This window comes from Simochromis diagramma, unplaced genomic scaffold (genome assembly GCF_900408965.1).
Source record: "Simochromis diagramma unplaced genomic scaffold, fSimDia1.1 OVJJ01000367.1, whole genome shotgun sequence".
Taxonomy (NCBI): domain Eukaryota; kingdom Metazoa; phylum Chordata; class Actinopteri; order Cichliformes; family Cichlidae; genus Simochromis; species Simochromis diagramma.
This window is the reverse complement of record NW_024387288.1, coordinates 1,172,162-1,185,718: the sequence shown is the minus strand read 5'-3', so window position 1 is coordinate 1,185,718 and position 13,557 is coordinate 1,172,162.

Sequence of the window (13,557 nt, the reverse complement as noted above, 5' to 3'; positions counted from 1 at the left end):
CTACGGATGTATTCGTGTATCTCTGTGGTGCTGATGCTGTGCTGAGCGGACAGCTTCTGAAGCTTTTGAGGTGTTGGAATGTGGAAAGCTAACAACGTCCCTCTCACCAGTAGGCTAAGTTATTTTTAGCCAATTACAAGCTTAATCTGGTAGTTGGGGTTGTTAGCTAAGATACCGTCATTAAGAAGCGGCACAACTAATGTGTCTATGCGAGCTGATTTGCGATGTGCACCGCTGGCGCGGCCATTTATTTTTTAATGCACCTTCTCAGATTAACTCACTGTGTGTCGTGCGCAGGGCTGGACTGGGATAAAAAATCGGCCCGGACATTTTGACTAGAGACCGGCCCACCAGGTATTAAAGCCATAAAGCCTTTGAATGAACACAAACACTGTTGTGACAGTGATGTACAATCTTGTTGGTATATGTATGATTTCTATACATTTTACGTCAGATAAAAACTTTGGTTGTAAGATTCAGATCATTATTTAATAAGAGCGAGACATTTTAAATGAGAATAAGAAAGAAAAGTACTTATTTGTGCCCCTCCTTTCCCTGTTAATGCCCTACCTGGCCCCCTGGCAACACTTTGCTAGACCCGCCCCTGCACAGTTACCGGCTGTATAGAAACTCCGTCATGCTAGCTAGCACGCAGTACGAGTTATTGTAACTGACAGCAAAAAGTCAGCACAACGAAAATAAACTCCACCTAAACTTGGTTTATATCTGACCCAGATAGACTGCAGGTCATAACTTCTTACCTGAAGTTCAGTTCACCTGACACTCGGACCGACGTCCACCTTGGGTCGCTCCTCCTCCTGCCTTCCCTTTCCCTCATCCACCTGCTGGCCTCTGTGGAAGCTCCGCCACAGCCACCACCAAACAACTGAGTTATTTTTACACGTTGGCCAGCATCTGGCCAATCCGCCACCTCTCATTGTTCATGCCATTACAAAAACAACAACAACAAAAACCAATCGGCCCACCGGGCAAAATGTATGCCCGGTGGCCGGTCCAGCTATGGTCGTGCCATTAGTTAACCCACGCATGCCCAGGGTTGCTGACCCCTGATGTAAAGGGAACACCAACGGGAACATCAATGGCAGATTCTGATGAATTCTGATGAAATGTTTTCAAAGCGTGCTCTAATTTGCAGCTTTGCTCGGGCACGAGTAAAATGGCCTCGGTGTGTGAGGGTCAGTGATTTCAGGTCTGTGGTGTTGGGCAGGGCTGACGGGGTTAATGAGTGTGTTCGTGGTCGCAGCATTTCCAACTCGTTTGGCTCTTCTTTATCTCCGGACTCTTTTATCCTGATGGTTCAGGTTCAGTTCACACGGAGCAGAGACATTCCCCCTCTGCTGTCTCCCTTCATCAGGTTCTCTTTCTGTCTTTCTTTCTTTGAGTCCAGGGCATCAGCCGTGACTCTCGGTCCAATTATAGCCGTCCGGTCTTTATGTCCCTGCGACCCCCCTGAACTCTGATGGCAAACGTTCGGGATCAGAAGCGGCGTTCCTCGGTCGAACAATGCTCATGACCTTGGTCATGAGCATTGTTGATAATCTGGCTGGAGGCTGTGTACCCGCTGAGGACGGTCACGTTTCTTCGTCCTCTGTGACTCTGCTGGGACACAGACAGGAATCAGCGCTGATGTCCACAGAGACCTTTTTAAGCCACAGAAGTGTTTCGAGGCTACGACACAAAACGACATTTAAATCCACAAACAGAGGAAGAGCAACAACACTTTAACCCGGGAGACTGCCGCTCATGATTCATGTGGGAGCTTTTTCATTGCACTCTGTGTTTAAGTTTAGAGAATGAAGCTGCTTGGTTGTGATGGTTCGCTGTGTGAGCCTAGAACAGTTACATGGACATACACACCACGCATACGAATGAAAGGCAGAGCCATGTTAGCCAATAGTTTGTGACTTTGCATTCTGACTCGTGAGCAAACACAACGAGAAAAAGATTTTCTGGAAGTTTCTGCGTGACTGCTTGAAACACACTGACCTCCAAAAAGTGAACAAGGGACGTGAAACAAAGTGGAGGCAGAACAGCGAGCGAGGAGGAGGAGGAGGAGGAGCGGGTCATGCAGGGTAGACTGGGCCTCACACCATTCAGAGGAAACAACAGAGACACAGAGACGGGACATGAACCGGCCCAGGACGCCTCTTTACTCAAAATATAAGTTATAACTGAAACACGTCCCACCACAGGTGACCTCCGTGATCTTACAGTACCAGTGTTTCCACAGTGACCGCTTCACTCACCCTTCGAGACGCACGCAGAGGTCAAAGTTCACTCCGAACCAGACGTCCCAACACTGAAGCAGTAAAGAGGGCTTCAGCCTCGCCTCACCTGAACCCTGCATGGACCCGTCCTTTTACCAGAAACAACAATCCCAACTCCAGCTGACTGCACCACAGGAAGAAAACAGGACGGAGGAAGCCAGAGCCAAACGTTCACCTCCTGCTGCTCCTTCAACAACAATGACTCTTTTTCACTCATCTCACTGAAAACAAACCTGAAATGTGACATCATAATCAACATTACGTTCCCACAACACTGAACTGATTTGAAGTCATTTGTAATGTCTGAAAATGTTCATTTATGTTGTTGCTGCTGTGTGTCTCAAGCTCCTCAGTCCACGAGGTCAGAGATGAGATTCAGGGTGGAAAACATGATGTTTCCATGCAGGAGCTGAACCTGACTCAGCTGTGCCGTGGATTATACTTCATGGATGTTTAAGGCCTGCAGACCAGTCAGCACACATCTCATAAACAACAAGGAAAACTGTGTATTCCTGACCGGATGGTGAGTTTGTTGGAAGTTCCTGATACCTGAAGCCCCAGTAACACAGGCCCAGACACTGGTGACCCCGTAACCTGGGTCACTAACATGATGAAACGGGTGGTAGAAGGTAAACCGTGTTGCACCCAAAACTTTGTGGCGACTGCTTTGGCTGCGGTTTGGATGGAAGATGCTGACTCGTCTGCAAACACAGAGTTCACGTGGATGTGAAACAAGGACAAAGGAAAAGCTGCATCTTTTGAAATGTGCGCAACTGTCCCTCAGCGGCGGAGGTGAAGACATTTCTGTTAACAGAGGAGTCACAATCTTCAGTGCAAACTGCAGAAATCAGCTGGTGACCAAAGAGCACATGAGAGGTTTTTTTGTTTTTTTTTTGCCTGTCCCGTTTGGCTTTTTAGCATCAGAATTATTGTCTAAAGGCGAAGAAAGATGCCCAACGGATTTACTTAACCAAATGGACCATCCCGTAATGGTCCATTTGATTCACCTTTTATTGTTTATTTTATTTATTTTTTGTTTTCACTTGCTAGATACGGGACAGACTTGAATGAGGAAAAGAAAGAGGGAAAGAAAACAGCGGGGAAGAGGGACAAAGAGGGATAAAGGGCAAAATACAAAAACTAAATAAGCAGACAAAAAAAATGCATATATCGATCACCTGGATCACCTGTTGAGAAAGAAAAAAAAAGAAAACAAGCAGAAGAAAACGAGAGCAACATAATAAACAACATCACAATGATATATGGGAATATGACAGTAAATACTAAATATTAAACATTATTGTGCAGCACATAAGATCAACAGAACACAGTGTGCTTTGAGGTAGGAGCCAAAAAGGGTGTAGTTTGTGGGTGTGATCACCCGTGTGTACACCTGTGAGCATGGACGCTCTTGTTTTTAAAAGGTTCCTTCATGTAATGATCTGCTAGAGGGTGTGGGGGGGGGGCCACAGCCCCGTCCTCCAGGGCATGAAGCAGGTGTGGAGGAGATCAAAACTCCAGACATCCAGAGGCCCTCAGAACACAAGAGACCATGGAAGACCAACAGAGGGGCAGCCGCGCCACTGTCCCAGAAAGAGCTGAGGAGAGTCCCAGATGAGGGCTCACTCAGCAGCCGCGGAGCAGAAGCCAGGGGGGGTTGCAGTAACGCGCCCGTGAGCTCCGCCGGCAGCCAGCTGTGCCTGAGTGACCGAGCCCCAGGCCGAGAGGCCGGGGGCACCCCACCCCCGAAGTGGCCCGAGCGAGCCCCAGGCTCCAGGCCCCGATAAGCGGCCACCGAGGAGTGAGCCGGTGTGTACCTGGACGCCCACCCCCAGACACAAAGAACCACCAACGCACCGATGTCTGAGGGCGTCCGCCACTGGCAGGGGAAGTGGTGGTGGGGGGAGATAGGCCTCCACACCTTGGAGGGCCTGAGATGTCCCCAGAGAGGTGGCGTCTGATACCCAACCTGACATATAGACACAGACATACAGGCACACACAGACACAAACATCCATTCCCACCCTCATGCTCTCATATGCACTTACTCCACACTCAACCAACGTGGAGACAGACATAAAGAGACGCTGTACACACAATCACACTCCCCAAGCGTACTCTACGAACCGGGTCTAGGTACCCTTGCCCCTGGAGGGGGGAACTGCACCCAGACCCAGGTGGTGTTACCCTTTTCCCTGGGGTGGGGAGAAGCAGACCACCCCGACTCCGCAGCAGCAGGGAGGCCCCACACTCCAGACCGCAGTCGGACGGCCAACTGGTCAGGGACTGTGCTTGCATCAATATCTCTGTCCGTCTATAGACCAATGAAAAGATACCAAAGTACGAGTGATGTCTCCCTTTGCATCTTCAAGCCCTGAGATGATCTCATATCCTGTAAATTGCTGCTATCTTGTAGTTGAAGTTGCTCTGATCGTCTCTGGAGACTAACCTGAAGAGGAGCCGCTGGAATCGACCGTTTCTGCCGTTTTCGTGAGTGTTTGTGTCCCGTTCACTAACGCTGGAGCCTGGAAAGCTGAGAAGGAAGCTGCATTTTTTGGCTGTTTGGACATTGTGGATAAATCTGTGCTAATTGTACCAGTGTGCTTGGCAGGCTGCCTCTGGCTCAGTAAACGAGCAAATTACTCTGTGATTTATCATCTTAGAAGCTCATCCGTCTCTTGCTAATGGACGTTATTCAGCATGAAGCAAAGCCTTCACAGAGAAGACTGAGATGATGGACGGGGCAAAGTCAACTCAGGACAGCAGCGCTGCAGCATTTCCAGATTAGTATGTTCACCAGATGTTTTGGCCACATCGCCCTGATTCTGCATTAGTAACTCGAATCCACCTGTAAATAAGCACAGGTCTGTTTCTATATATCTACATTATGAAATCAAGGCGTTGAGCTGTTTTTTCTGAGCTGACGGGAAGCGTTTTTGTAGATACGTGGTCGTCACAGAACAGGATGGACAGGGGCTTACACAGCTCGATAAGTACACAACTTTTAATTGTAATCAAGTATTTACATACTGTACTATTACTGCAGTCGACTGAAGAAAAAACTCCTCAGTCAGGAAGGTGAAGATGTCCAGGCAGAGCGCAGCAGGAGGCAAACTGTCAGGTTTTAGATCCAAGCAAGCAAACAGTTTATTTATATAGCAGAACAACCTCCAGCTGAACACAAAGTGCTGTACACAGGACACGCCAGACATGATGCACTGAACAAGTTAAAGAAATACAAATAAAATAATATAAAATAAAGAAAAAAATTTTTTTTTTAAAATCTGATCCGTTGGTTTTGTTAATGAATTAAATGAATAAGTGCGCTCTTCAGGGTGTGTCTCTCTAACAATATTTAGTCCAGTTTTATGTGTGAGTGGTGGTTTGGTGACACAGGCTTTCAGAAAAGCAGGAGACGAAGGCTTTGGTCCATGATGAGCTACTAAATGAATTCAGCCTGATTATCAGGCTCGTGAAAAAGTCATTCAGTGTTTGGCAGCAGTTTAAACCCACAGTGAAAAACGTGGCCATTAGTTTTATTACACATGAAGATCTGAAGCCCACAAGCATTTCGTTTCCACAGGTGGGTTTGGTGCTTAGACACGAGACTGTGGTCTTCGATTTCCTTGAGGGTGGACAGATCGACCAAATCTTGGGACGGGGATCAACAAACAGAGTCGGTACGAGCCAGTAAGGCCGGTCCACTGCCACAGCTGGTCTTCAAGCACTCAGCAGTCTAATGACAGATGAGCTGCAGGTGTGAAAGCACAAAGATTGCACTGGCCATGAGCACAGGCACGGGGGATCTGCCCACCCACCCGTCCTCCCCTGAATCCTGTTACATCTCCAGCTCAGAGACAACCTAAACATGATGGCGACTCTCCGCTCCTCCCACTCCCACGGCAGCACAGAACAATTCCAGATGCTCGGTGAAGTTTCCTCACCTACCAGCACAACAACCAGAAGAGATCCGCTCTCCAACATCAGACCTGAGAAAAAGCTGTGCCCACTCCTGCTGAGCCTCCACAGTGCTGAGTACTGAGTATGATGCATATTTATAATTTAGTCTTTACAAAGACTCTGACACAAGCTAACAGCATCCAGCTCAGAGTATGCTAACTCTCAGCAGTACGTACGTTCGGATCCTGCTACTGAGCCAGCACTAATGCTGCTGCAGGAGTTTAATCCACCCGTGATCCAAAGACGCCATCATTCCCAAACCATCACCCAGCAGCCTCCACCTGTCTCAGCATCAAACACACACATCGTAATGGGCGGAGCCATGGATGTAAGCAAATATGATCTGATGTGTGGTACTGCATACATTTATATATCAGGTGACTCAAACCATTCGAAAGAACATGAACACCACACATAACCAGACACAGCCAATCAGAAACCAGGCGGCGGTCAGCGGCGGTTGGCGGTGACCGTCTGAAGCGGACGTCCTGCAGAGCTGCAGGAGAGCGTCTGACTGGGATGTATTGTGTGAATAATCCAGAACACATTGTTGAGCCGAACACAGAGAGATGGTTGATCAGATAGCCGGAGCATATTAGCCTTCAAAGGTTTCTCTGTCTGAGGTTTGGTCTGGACCTCCTCCACCCCCCTCCACCCCCTCTGCAGTGAGATTTCTCTCCACAGATAACATCAAAATGTTTTTAAGTGTGAAATCTGCTGAAGTGACTGCAGAAAAACACTCAGACAGGAGGTGAAACAGAGTCTGACAGCAGAAACTGATTTAAACACAAAAATCTTCCAAGGATCGCTTTCCTGGATCTACAACTATAATGACGTAGAAGAAAAAGGAGGAGCAGGTGGACCATCCATCTGCCCATCCATCCATCCATCCATCCATCCATCCATCCACCCATCCATCCATCATCCATCCATCATCCATCCATCTATCCATCCATCCATCCATCTATCCATCCATCCATCCATCTTCCCATCCATCCATCCATCATCCATCTGTCCATCATCCATCATCCATCCATCCATCCATCCATCCATCTTCCCATCCATCCATCTTCCATCCATCCATCCATCCATCCATCCATCCATCCTCCCATCCATCCATCCATCCATCCATCCATCCATCCATCCATCCATCCATCCATCCGCCTCCTCATCTATCAGAGAGAGAGCCTGACACCTTCAGCTCATTTCTGCTGCTGTGTCATTGGTTTGCTCACAGATCATGGTCATAGCAGGTGGAGCTCCACCTTCACAGTCACACCAAAACAAAAGACAGGCAGTGTTTTTCTGATAAATGGTCAAATGTAATTTTTAAAAATAATATTTGTCATGGAATATTTAATATGTTAATTCCTGTTTATGGGGCTCTCACACTGTCTCGGGTTCATTTCCGTGCTGCTGGTAGCGCTGACGACTGCTGACCTGCTGCACGGTTATTTTGTGTCTGGAGGCATTTCTCTGTAGCAGTTGATGCCTTCACCACGTTTGGGATCCAGATCCTCGGCTCTGGAGGAAAATGACTCCGGCTGCACCTGAACTGAGTGCACAGCAGTGTGGGCACTAAAGTCTGCAGAAACAGATCATCATCCACTTTCTTTACATCTGCAGCTGCTTTAGTCCGGAGCCAGCAGTAATGGATAAAACACACATAACCTGATGCACACTAACGTCTTTGTTAGACTTTAATATTTCCTATAATCACAGAGGAGGGTTTGGACCTCCAGCAGCTGCAGCACTCTGTGTTTCTAAAGACGCATTAATGTCGCCTGTAAGAAATACATTTTAATTCCAGTTTGATGAGAATTATACTTAATGGGGTTAATTTTGGATTGTTTCTGAATAGATAAAGCTCGTTGCCTCTTATTCCTGGAGGCGGCGGTAGAAGAGTCACAGGATGGTTTAGAGATCCTGAGCTTCACGTTCCAGACATCATGGATATTTTGAATTTCATGAATATTGATGATGAATGTGGTGCAAACGTTCGAGTGTCAGACGTGATGGACAGAGACGAGCTGCAGGGCGTATCTGTGTGAACTCTGAGACACGCTGACTGAAACAAAAGCCAGTGTGAATGGGAAACAATGGAGGCTGTAACATTTAATATTTAGCAGCTGTGAGTCCCATCAGAGAGTGTGCTGTGTTTTATCAGCCTGTCAGACCACACTGAGGGCCTATTGTTTGACATGTGTCAGCAGAGACACACTGAGACTGTTGTGTGTGTTTAAACTTTCAATATTATATTCATGTAGTAAAACAGAACTCCAATAAAAGTTCTGCAGCTGATGATGAAAAGTTAAACGACATGTTTCAGACTTTCCTTCATTTCAGGCCCTTTAATGTAAAATCCAGCTGAAGCTGTTATTCATGCAGCGCTGACTTCCACCGTCAGGACAACACAGCACGATACCCTCGAGGACAAATCCACGATGATCCAACCTGAAAGTCCAGCCCACCCCCCACCGGACCCCACAGACCCAGCACCAGCCTGCAGTGCCCGAGGAGGTCAGAGACGTTTGGGCAGCAGACATCTACGTGTTCCTGTCATCATCACGCTAACGGCAGTAATACGGTCAGTGTTTGACAGGCAGCGTCCCAGGTTCCATTTCTGAAGGATGGGAATCAAAAGTATGATCAGTGAAAACTCACAGGTGTGATTTTTTATTTAACTTTGCTCGTCCTGTTCAAACTGTAACCATCAGAACTATTGTCTGAAGGCCAAGAAACAGGTCTACTCTCTGGTCCATTTGATTGAGCTGTAATTATTTAATATCATTGTATTTTATTTCTTTAGTATATATTTTATTTAAGGAACAGATATGGCCGGGTAAATGATAGTAAAGGGAGAGATGTAGACAAGAGACGTTCAAGAAAAGGAGCGGGAGAGAAAAACAGAGGGGAAGAGGGGCAGTGAAAAACAATAAATGAGCACACCAGACCGACAGTGCATGGTGTGCACATCAGCCAAGGAAGGCATAGTGTGTCTGTGCACACCCATGTGTACACCTGTGTGGATCAGCGCGCTTATATTCAAGGTTTCTCCACTTAAGGATCTGCTAGAGGGTGTGGGCAGCCATAACCCCGTCCCCCAGGGCATGAAGCAGGCATGGAGGAGATCCAGGCCCCAGAGTGCGAGAGCCCAAAGAGGACCACCGGACCCAGATGGGGGGTCACCCAGCAGCCACGATGCAGAGGCTGTAGGGGACTGCGGAGACGTGCCCGCAGAGCCGAGAGGCCGAGGGCCCTCCACCCTCTGGAATTGCCGACCGAGCCACCGGGACTGAGCCAGTACAAAACTGAGCGCTCGGCCCCGGACAACGAGAACCACGAGGCACTGACAGCTGAGGGCATCAGCCAGCAGCAGGGAGTGTGGTGGGGGCAGATAGGCCTCTGCACCTGGGAGGGCCTGAGATGTTCCCAGAGAGCACCTGTGATTAAATCCACCTGCACCTGAATGTATCACCATGTGACACATACGCATGCATAGATGAGAGGCAGGTCACACCTGGACAGGTCACCAGTCTAACCAGCATGTATGTGATTGTTCCTGCTGTGTTTTTTCCTCAAGGGTAAGTAAATGTTTAATTGCTGTGGGCCTGCAGGTTCCCCATGTTTTGACCTCAAACACTAACCACTGAGTAAACATGACATTATCTGACCAATGGTACGGCTGCTCAGTGCTTAATTAACAGAAGTCGGAGCTGCAGGTCAGCAGAGACAGAAGAAAGGATTGTATTCCTCTATCTCTTGGCTTTCACCAGTGCCTCTGAGTGTCAGATGATTTCTCTGATCACACCTTTATGCTGCTGAAATGTCACTGAGCAAGGCCCTGAACCCCTGACCTCTGACCTCTGAGTGTATAATGACTGAAGGTTGAAGGCTCGTTCTGCTGACTGATGCTGCTGCGTCTGTCTTTGTTGCAACAATCAGAAAATGACTTTTTAACCCGTCACTGTGGGCCTGTCGTGCCCTCAGTGTGGTCTGACAGGCTGGACAGGCTGATAAAACACAGGATGCTCTCTGATGGGACTCACAGCTGCTAATATTAAATGTTACAGCCTCCATTGTTTCCTATTCCCAACGGCCTATTGTATCATGGTGTCAACCGAGTTCACACGACTCACTCATGTTCACTGTGTTAGACATTTGTGATGCTTTTAAAGGCTAAAAAAAACTCTAGAAATCATTCATCTGTCTGCATATTCCATTCGTTTTTCTCTATAATGTCCCAAACTGTGGTGCTCTTGGGATGCTCCATACTGTAAGATAACACTGACTTCACAGAGGATGTGTGGAGGTCTCTTATCTAGCAGAAGAATTTTCAGGCTCCACAGCACACTGAGACAAAACAGCGATCACTGGCTCAGTGTGATGTTGAATAAACCTGCTAAAGAGATTTATATTATGTGTTTTTGACCCACGTTGTTAATGGTATAAACACATTGTGGTGGGGCGTGGTTTGCGGTGCCGTGCGGACGCACCTGCACGGCATCCGCAATCACGCCCGCCGTGTTAAAACACGGGGACTCAGGGGTTGGTGTGTGTGTGTGGTGTGACGTGAATTAAATAAAGTTGGCTCTGAACGTTGCTCCGTGGTCCCGCCGTGCCTTATTCACGCCACATTGGTGCCGAAACCCAGGAGGCGGCACGGCGGGTCCGTATCGGAGCCAGGGAATGGAGGAGCTGGCCCGGAGGGTGGCCGAAATGGCGGCCGCCCAGCGGGAGCAGGCGGCGGAGGTGCGTCGCCAGCAGGAAGAGCTGCAGGACCGGTCCGAGCGCCACCTGGAAAGGAGTGGGGCAGTGGGCTCAACGGGGCGGTGCGGGTGAAGCCGGTAAGAACAGCTGATGGCGATTGTGGACTGATGATGGTTTCCCTCCCCTGTGTTATAGTGAGACGGAGAGGAGCGGGACGGGACGGGAATGTGTATTCCACACACATGTACATATATGGGGGATACGAACTATATAACCTTTATTACACACAAGATTTTTGTTCTTCTGATGAATCAATGCTGTGATTATTGGACAGTCATCTCTCTGAAAAACTGGAGCCTTTTCACTGTCAATGTAACTGTTTTAATTATAAACTTCAATTATGAACTTAAATAAATTGCCACAGCGTTGCCACAGCGATGCCACAGCGTTGCCACAGCATTGCCACAGCGTTGCCACAGTGATGGCACAGCGTTGCCACAGCGATGCCACAGCGTTGCCACAGCGTTGCCACAGCGATGCCACAGCGTTGCCACAGCGATGCCACAGCGATGTGTAAAATCTTCTCAGTGTCATGTTTTCTTCTTCAGCCACAGGTGGCTCAGTCAAACCTGTACAAATGGTTTCTAACGGTAGATAATGTGTCAGGCAGCCTCTCACTGAATAAAGCAGTGAAAGATGGTCAGGTAGGGATGAATCGTTTCACACTTTTGCTCCTCTTCATCATCACAACAGAGGCACTTGCAAAGCCACCAAACCGTGCACATGATTTGTTCAGCATCACCTCTCATACCTGCAGCATGTTGCAGCCCTGCTAACGACTCACCTGTGTGAGGACGTCTGATGTTCACAATCAGGCAAACAAAAGCAATATTTGTGTGAGGCTCCTAATGCTCCAAATCTGGTTCATTATTTGGGTAATGGGAGTTTTCACCCTGAAACAGCGGTGTGTAGTAGCTCAATGAAAAGCTGGAATAGAATAGAATAGATTTCAACTTTATTGTCATGGCACATGTCACAAGTACAAAGCAACGAAGTGCTTTACCAAATGATATAGATATATTACAGAATATTATTATGGTATGTTACAATGTACAGGGTATGAAGGTGTGTATGATATGCTCTAACTATAAGTATGTACAGGCTGTAGTGAGTCTACTAGCTATGAACAGGTTATACATATGAAACTGTACAGATTGTAGATTTTACAATGTTGAGTATTAATAAACAGTTGTAGAATTATAATTATGGTATTGTACAGAATGAATATTCAGCATTTGCAGCATGCAGTTTAGATCAGTCAGATATGTGGATAATGGACGGCATGGATCAAGATCATGCTGTGTTGTCTTTGCTGTCACCGAATCACAAACACTGAAATTCAAAGTCAGTTTGTGACTGTGTTGTTATTTTTGCTGCAGACTCACTCAGGGCGTCACAGGCTGCAGGCTGGTGCTATCTTCTTCTTCTCTCACTTCATTTTTAGCCTTTAGGATCACAGATGGGGCTGAACGCCTCCGACGTCCGGCTGGTCCTTTAAGGTCAGTCACCAGACTCCAGACTGTCACGCTCCAAACACTTTGTGGTTCCCATGAGCCTTTGCATGAGGAAGCAATGTCTGGATGAGCTTCAGCTGTGTGTGTGTGTGTGTGTGTGTGTGTGTGTGTGTGTGTGTGTGTGTTATGTATATGTCACTGTTTGGATGAGTGTGTGTGCTGTCTGAAGTTCTGGCCACAGGCGGTACGGGGCGTGTTCTGTTTTACAATGCACCATGGGAAATTAGGGGCGTGATGCTAATCTAAAGCTGTGGTGTGTGTGTGTGTGTGTGTGTGGTGTGGTGTGTGTGTGTGTGTGTGTGTGTGTGTGTGAGAGCAGCTGTGTCTGGACAGAGGAGAATGTCAGGCTGCGGGTGTGGACGGATGAGAGAATCCCTCCATGGTTTCTGTGACTTTTGTTCTTGTGTGTTTCTGCTGCTCTGTGTTTGTTCTCGGTTAAGAGTCCGAACATGTTGTTCGTCACCACACGACGCTCAGTCACGCTGAGCATGACGCACTTTTATTGACGGCTGTCTGTCACATGTTCAGAGGGGAGGTGTGGCCTGTTAGTGCCCGGACAAACACCACAGGCTCCGAGGAATAAAGCTCTGTTTCAGGCAAGCGTCCACCTCTGGGGCTGAAGAATGAAGCTGAGGAGCCAAAAACTCAATTCCCTCTAATTTCCACTAAAGTCAGTCCCCATAGACTCCCATGTTTAAACTTCCAGCTCTACAACAGAAACAAACGTGTTTACAACCTCACACAAAACTGGTTTTGTCTAAAGCTGATTTATAACAGCTGTACAGGGTGTGAATTTGGGATGGCAGGAATCAGAATCCCACGACGGTTAACCCGAAGAGTCTGAGTTGCATCATTGTTTTGTTCATTTTAACTTCTCTGTGTGACTGTGTGAAGCTGTTCGGTTAGCTTAAAGCATCAAACACAGACTCAGTTTTAAATACACTGTTGTTAAAAAACAAACTGCTTCCATCTGCAACAAGTTCCTCTGACATTTTTCAAAACCAGGAAAGCACGTTTGCTCACGG